Genomic DNA, 8,183 nt, shown 5'->3' with positions numbered 1-8,183 from the left:
AAATATGCATAAATATAACATCTCTTTTAGTTCCTAATTATTATCATGAATGATTGTAAGTATTTATGTAGTTAGAATTTTCAAAGTTTACAAATATTAAGATTTATAAATCAGAAAAAAGCATGACTAATAACAGGAAACAGTTCCAAACAATTTAGCATTGTTTGCTGAGTTGAAATTCCTGTCACCTCATCTAAGAGGGCTCCCATGCTTTAACAACTTCAATGTTTTATTTATATACTGTAAAATATTTTAAAATACAAACAGTGATAGAATTTTATTTCCATTTTGTAATATCTGTGTAATGCTTGGTATTTAACCCATAACTGAAGAGAATATCATGTGCATTCCGATAGTTTCCTGCACACTGCTCTTCTGGGGCTATGATGACGGTGGTCCAGGCCGCCTCATGGTATTCTTTCAGCCCCATGTATAAGCAGAACAGGTACTTGGCATCCTTCGGGGTGCCATCACTCTCCCCCCATCAGATGTTCTATCAGCTTGGTCAGCAGTTTGTTTTTTAGCCTGGCCTATCGCGGTTTAATAAGGACCAGGTAAAAACAAATAAGCCGAATAGTTGTTTATTCAGGAAGAAATAACTTACAACCTAGACAGATGCACACCAGCAGGTTCCACCGGATGCTCTCTTGTCCACATCCTGCCATCAAGAGAGCACTCACCGGCTCCTTCTCAGGCCTAGTTCCACAGGTCACTTCTGCCCCTGGCTCCACCCCAATGGAAGTGGTCAGTGCCACAGAAGCAGACAAAGTGAATATCTCACTACACCGGCCCACAATTTTGATCACCATTTCTGTTGCCACATTGTCTTCTGGGCTTGAGCACTCCAGGAGGTGCTTTGGTGCCCATGAATGTATGGTGCCATACAGCAAAAAGAAATCTCCAGCCTGAAAGCACCTTCTTTCCCCTTCAAAATATGTGATGCTTTGATAGTCTTTGCTAGTCATGTCTTCAGAACCAATGATGTCTGTGTAGATTCCCATTTTGTTGTGCTGCTGAGCTAGAGTGAAGGCTTCATTGTTACATTTGGGCAGGACCAGGAAGTGGATGGAAGACCCATAGCCACCAAGCTGTAGAAAGAACCTGGTTACCTTCTTGGCTCCATCTAGAGACTGGATTTCTCTGAGGATGTTGATGGCCTTCTCAGGGTTGTTGAGGTGGTCCAGGTAGGTGCAGATGACACTGTTCTATTGCTTTGCATTCTCATAAGCTTCTTTGTACCTTCCCATCTGCCTCTTTAGCCTTGTCGTATTGCAAGTGGATCTTATGACAGGAGACAAGGGGCAGAAGTTCTCCAACTTTACAGTAGATGTAGACAGAGTTGGCTTTGTTGTAATACTGTCCTTTTTTCATATAGCTGGGCTACTTCTGAAAATTGCATCATATTCTCCAGTATGGCTCCACAGATTCTTTTAAGGACCCTACTGTGGTGTTTGAAGACTTGGTTAGCCCCTGTATGGATGTCTCCTATTCTTATGGACATCTGAGCTACTCCAACCAGGCACACCTCATCATGTTCCTTATTATCACCTGTGTTCCCTTTTTCCATAATGAGCCAAAGCATTTACATAATCACCCATGAACTCCAGCTGGATGACATACTCTTTGGATATAAAGGTTATCTGGTCTGGGGCCACTCGCTGGCCAGCTGCACAGCACTGTCCCAGTGCTGCAGGTCCCACCTCATCTCCAGGGAAGCCACAGGACAGTTGGATGCCAGGTGCATGTCCTGAGCCAGGTTAAAGTCGTTAGTAAACATGGCCAGATGTCCTGCCAAAAGATTGTAGTCTTTGATTCCCTTTATTTGTTCCAAGGATATCACTTTACCAGCATCCTCTGTGATCTGGGAAACTCAGATAGCAAACTCCACCTCCATGTGATGCAGACGGGCTCTGGCCAGCTCATTCCGTGCCCTTCGATCATTTAGCATCTTGTGTATCTTCCAAGCATCAGAACATGGCGTGAGCATCAGGGTTTGCATCAGCATTTGTCTCAGGTCAGCAGGCTCTGCATCTTTTACATTGTCAAGGAAGCTGTAGGTGCTGAGGTAGATGGAGTTGATTTTCCCACTCTGTGTCTGGCAGGTCAATTCTCTATTGTATAACAGCAAAGGTTTGTGGGAGAAGGAAAGTTTAGCACCACCAGCCAAAATAACCTTGGATCCTTGGATGGTGTCTTTGTGAAATACGTAAGTGTACACCTTGTCATCATCATAAGCAATAAATACACCTTTATCCATCTGCCAGAATACCTTTAATGGTTGGTGAGATGTCTAGAATCTCATAGCATCATTAACAGGACAGTAAACAAATCCATCACTTTTTTTTTTTTTTTTTATCAATAAACCTAATCTGGTTCCATTTGGATCAGGAAAAAGCTTTTTCACACCAACAAGATGTTGGTAATCATGAACAAACTGTCAGTTCTCAATGGAGAAATACCAAATAATGCCAGTATCTGTTCCATAGATGAGAAAATCACTGATTAGGGTATGACATGGAATCCGGCATTTATCATTCACTGCTGGGAAGAGTCAAGTCTCACATTCTTCTTGAGCATCCAAGAGTTCATTTTCTATAAAATGTAACTGGATTTTGCCTTCAGAGAGTGCAACAGCATAGTCAGAATGAAGGCAAATGCTGGTTACCATTCCTAGATACTTCACATCTTTTTTCCCAGCATATTTTCACCAAGGACATAAAACCAAGCTCTACTATTCATCCCCACAGCCAGATAATAGAGACCTACTGCAACAAAGTTGGGTTCCACATTAAGGGAAACTGTGAGTGGTGGCTCTCCTTCACTGAGGTTGGCAGCAGTGATCTCAAGGAGGGATGTGAGATATGCAATCCTTGTGTGACAAGCATCTCAGAGGATGGGTAGCTTGATCAGGAAGATGTGGAATGATCCTCTTTGGGTAGACAGTGCTAGCAACTGACCATCATCAGGTTAAGGATAAGGTACCCAAACCTTTATTTTTTTTATCCAGATTAATTATATCATACATGTCTCTTAATTTTGTCAAATCATGCAGTTATCTCCACATGTAGCAGCTTTTTTCAGTGTCTGTGACAATGCCACACTGGATAGATTATCCTTATGGTCCCAAGCCTTAAAGGTCTCCTGTGCAACTTCTGGAAATTGAGTAGAAATGGCCAGAAATGTTCCATGGGAAAAGCCAAATTGCCACAGGCTTGTTGAAACTCCAGATCAACTGGGTTATCTGATTCATTCGGATGAAAAAGAAACAACATTTTCTTGCCAAGTACTGCACTTACTGTGTTTTCAGCAGGAGAAATTTGGTTGTCTGTCTTGCTTGTGGAAAACTTGATTTCACTGGTGTCTGTCTTATCATGTCACTTTCCTGGTTACTAATGGTAATCATTTTATCTTCACCACCCAAAGCAAGACGATCCTCTGTATTCCAACATCCACATATGATTTTCGTAGCGTGTTTTCCCAGAACAGGAATCTTTCAAGATGTCTGATAGATATAAATGAGCAAATTTCCTTTAATGGTTCAAACAGCCAGGAAACTTCCATTTTTTGATCAAAGAAGGAAAGACATTTGATCCCCCATGCCATTGTCTAGCTGGCTGGTTTTATTTGTGTTGGTATCCCACAGAAAGAAAAATGCAACTAGACTTCTCAGCAGTCACCACCAGGATATCCCCATCTTTATCCCAATCCACGGCTTCACAGTTTAGTTCAGAGGTTCAGTCTATTTTCATCATGGCACGGAGCATGGCTGTATGCAGGCAGAAATGGGGCTGGCTATATCTTAATCAGAAGGCAACAGGAAGTAGATTACATATGTGACTTTTCAAAGACAACCAGGTCCTGTGCTTTTAGGATGTGCACACCTAGTCACAGCCAGCTGGGGAGTTCCTTGGCCCCCAACAAAAGCCAGTGTTCTTTCAGAGTGGAAATTTCCAGAGCATCAGCCAAGGCATTCTTAGCCTTTAGGTTTTACTTCTGCCTGCACTGTTGGGCCAGCACACAAAGGCCCTTCCCTTCCAGAGTTTCCAGGAATTAACTGGCATCTATAGGCAAGACATGTAAACTTGAAGGACTGGAAACATGCATAATGCCTAACATGGACCTGAGGAGAAATTACCAGGAGTGCCACCATGTCCACACTATAACTCTAAGGAACCAGGGAAGCAAGGAAGTCAAGGAATCTCAGTGATAAATTGAAACATTTTGAATGAACTGTAATTTGAATGACACTTTAAAGCTTGTAGGATGTCCCAAAGGCACCCTTAGAAGCATGCACACAGCATCAATGCATACACTATAAGGAAAAAAGGCTTGCTTTTGTTTTCTGAGGATAGATACCAACAAGTCAGACAAAAATATCAAGTTTGATTAAAAAAAAAAAACTAAAAACACCTGAGTACAGAAATTCACACAATAGGAAACAAACATAAAAGAGGAATTAATAAAGTTACGTTAGAAAGACCAAACTACTAAGGAGCATTTGTCAAAATGGATGAAGTACAGAGGTTGAGACTTGTGACAGTTAATTTGACCTGTCAATGTGCCTCACTCCTGAAAGCCAGGTATTTGGCCAAACATCATTCAATATGTCTCTGTGCAGATACTGTTGGATGAAATTCATGTTTAAATCTGTGGACTTAGATGAAGCATGCTACCTTTCCTGATGTCTACAGGCCTCACCTCACCAGGTGGCAGCCTTAAGGAAAGCAGATAGAGTTTGCTGAAGAAGAAGGAATGTTGGGTGCTGCTCCAGTACCATGTACTCCCTGGTCTCGTCTTCTGTGACCTGTGGATTTCAGAGTGTCCAGCCTGTAGCCATTGAACCAGGTTCTTAGTAAATCCACACCCAGTTTTTGCTTTGTTTCCATTTCTATATGTGTCTATGTATTTCTAAAATTTTGACTCTGTACATACTTTTGTTTTATAGCTCACATACACACATATCCTATGTATTCACTTTCTCTAGAGGACACAGATACCAATTCTTAGACATTCTCTCAAATATGAATTATTTCAGGTATAGTATATACATATATTATATATGTGTAGATTATATAATATACACATATGTATTATATATATATTCATACACATATGTATTATTCCAGAATGTATTCCAGAATAAATAAGCTGTATTTATTTTAAAATATTTGCAAGCCTTCAAATAACAAGAGAACATTTTTAAAGACAACTATCTCTCTTCTGATTATAGACTAAAATTTTTAAATAAAATATTAGCAAATCAAGCCCAGTTCAAAAACATTTCAACAGCTATCTATGTTCATTCAAGGATTGCATGATTAATTTTCTGTTCAAAAATAACTAGTCTTGACTATAAAATAAACTAGCAGGCTGATAGAATTGGGAGACTAGAGGTAAGATGTCTACATCTATGGGAAATTTATTTAGAATGAATTTGAATCCCTTCCCCACCCTGTACACAATATTAACTCAATAAGGATTAGTGTAAAAGGAAATACAGCAACAAATATTTGTGGAACTAAATTAGGCAAAGTTATCTTACATGTGAATTAAAAAACCCAAAGCCTGGGTTGGTGAGATTGCTCAGTTGTTCAGAACACTTGCTGTCCTTGCAGAAGACCTGGATTTGGCCCCCCAGTACCACATGAAGGCTCACAAACACTTGTAACACTCCTTCTTCTGACCTGCTTGGGAACCTCGCATGTACATGGTACACATAAATGTATTCAGACACCCACACACACATAAAATAATAATGTGATGGTGATGATGAACACTGAAAATACCCCTGAATTGTTTCCTTGACAAGACTTGGGACTTATAGTTACCCAAAGAACACTGACAGCTCTACAACACAAAGGCAATTCAGTTACAAATGGAAAGGATTTGCATATGTATTTCAGTATTTGCACTATACAGGCATACTCAACAAACACAGGAAGAGTGCTCATCAGCTGCTCATGAAGCAAATGAAAAAGAAAGCATGGTTGTATCTTTGCTCCAGTACTGTGGGTATAATAGAAAGGTCACCACACAACATGCTGATGAGAAATCTGAGTCTTACAGCATCACTTATGTTATAAAATGCTCCAGTCCCTTGGAAAATGAAAGGCAGATCTCTCTCTAAAAATGTGACCCTAGGAGCACTTTTCCTTCTTGGAGTTAAGTACAGTATTCAAAACTTATATTTATAACATCAATATTCTTGTTTTAGTTTTTGTTCTGTTGCTGTAACAAACCAGTACGGGAAAGGAAAGGGTGAATTTGTCTTAGAGTTCCAGGCCACAGAACACCATTAAAGGAATCTAGGCCAGTAACTGAATGCAGGTATCTGGAGGCAGGAACTGAGGTGGGGGTCATGGAGCAGTGCTGCTCACTGGCTTGCTTCCCATGGCTCACTCAGATTGCTTTCTTATACAACTCAGCACCATATGCCCATGGATGACCCTGCTGACAATGGCTGATCCCCTACACATTAATCATTGATCAAGAGAATTCAAGAGAATACCCTCAAAGATTTGCCTACAGGCCAGCCTGATGGAAGCATTTTCTCAACGGAGGTTTTCTCTTCCCAGCTGACTCTAGCTAGTGTCAAGTTGGCAAAAGTTAACTAGCTTGGTCCCTAAACTGATAAGCCAAATGAGGTCCATGGGGTATTATTTATAAGTAAACAAACAAACAAACAAAAACAAAGATGAGGTTTCAATGTATGTTCATTATACAGAACCTTGAAATCATTACGCTAAGTGAAAAAAGACACAGCTCCATCCATATAAATAAACAACCTCAATAGAGAAATTACTTAGACCAGGTTTGAGTGTGCACCCATGTCTATGAGGATATCACAACACCTGGTAGATGGGTCTCCACTGTTTGAGAAAGCTATCTGGGTACAAGGCAGTGAGTAATCCAGTAATCAGTATCCCTCCATGGTTTCTGCTCTCAGTTCCTGCTCTTGCCTTCCTCAATAAAGGATTGTGACTTGGAAACGTAAGATGAAATAAGCTGTATGGGTCCTAAGTTGCTTTTGGTCATGGTGTTTATCACAGCAACAGAAAGCAAAGTAGGACATGTATCCCATTCTCAGTACTACTTTCTACTAGACATGAACTTTAAAATATATGTAAAAATGTGTGGAACAAGTCTAGAGTGGAATTCAAGCTTCACTTTAGATTATTTAGTAAGTTGTGTTATATTTATATTCATGTAAAGAATTAACTCATGCAATAATCAGAACAAAGAAATCACACAAATATATAAATCAAAAAAGACATTCAAAACATTGCCACAGAGTCACTTCATTTACAGCAAGTACCACTGTGAGAGAATGGTGATGGTTACACTAATCCCCCACACACATATTACATCCCAGCCATAGTTTCTCCTCCCTCCTTTCCTCTCCCCTCTCCCCCAGATATACTCCACTCCTCCTGTTTCCCTCCAGAAAAGAGCAGGCCTCTCAGGGATATCAACAAAGCAGGCATAAAAGTTACAGAAAGACTGAGCACTTACCCTCATGTCAAGGCTATTCAAAGTAACCCAATGGGAAGAAAAGGGTCTCAAGAGCAGGTAAAAGTCAGAGACAGCCCCTGCTCCCACATTTTGGAGTTCCACAAGAACAGCAAGCTACACAACCATTACATACATGCAGAGGACTTAGCTCAGACCCACACAGGCTCCCTGACTGTTGTTTCAGTCTCTGGGAGCCCTGGTTAGTTGATTCTGGAGGATGTAGTAGAGAGGAGTCAAGATGTAGGATGAGAGAGAAGTAAGAGGTCCAGTAAGTAAGAGGTCTTATCTCCAGTAGGATAAGACCATGTGGAAACACTTAGATTCATAGAAATGGGTTAATATTTAATACAGAGCTAGCCAATAAGGAGCTCTAGCCACTGACCAACAGATTTATAACTAATAGAGTCATGTGTTTTATTTCGGGCTGACACAGCTGTGGGACCAGGCTGACAGGAAAGTGCTCTTAACAGTTTTCCCATTCTGTAGGCTGCCTTTTTAACTGATTGATGGTATCATTTGTCTTACAGAAACTTTTCAGTTTCATGAATTATTAATTGTTGACCTTAGTGTCTGAACTATTGGTGTTCTGTTCAGGTAGTTGTCTCCTTTGACAATGGGCTCAAGGCTATTTTTCAATTTCTTTTCTGTATAAGTACCACACGCTAGCTGAT

At 40.4% G+C, this 8,183-nt stretch overlaps 1 pseudogene; it reads right to left on the bottom strand.

Annotated features, from left to right (window-relative positions):
* Nucleotides 1-277: 277 nt before the first annotated feature.
* Nucleotides 278-3,418, bottom strand: LOC127233886 (WD repeat-containing protein 19-like; annotated as a pseudogene).
* Between the last annotated feature and the right edge of the window lie 4,765 nt (nucleotides 3,419-8,183).

The sequence above is a fragment of the Phodopus roborovskii genome, unplaced genomic scaffold, assembly GCF_943737965.1.
Source record: "Phodopus roborovskii unplaced genomic scaffold, PHOROB, whole genome shotgun sequence".
Lineage (NCBI taxonomy): Eukaryota > Metazoa > Chordata > Mammalia > Rodentia > Cricetidae > Phodopus > Phodopus roborovskii.
Note: the sequence above shows the minus strand (reverse complement) of the source record. Positions and strands in the feature narration are given on the sequence as shown.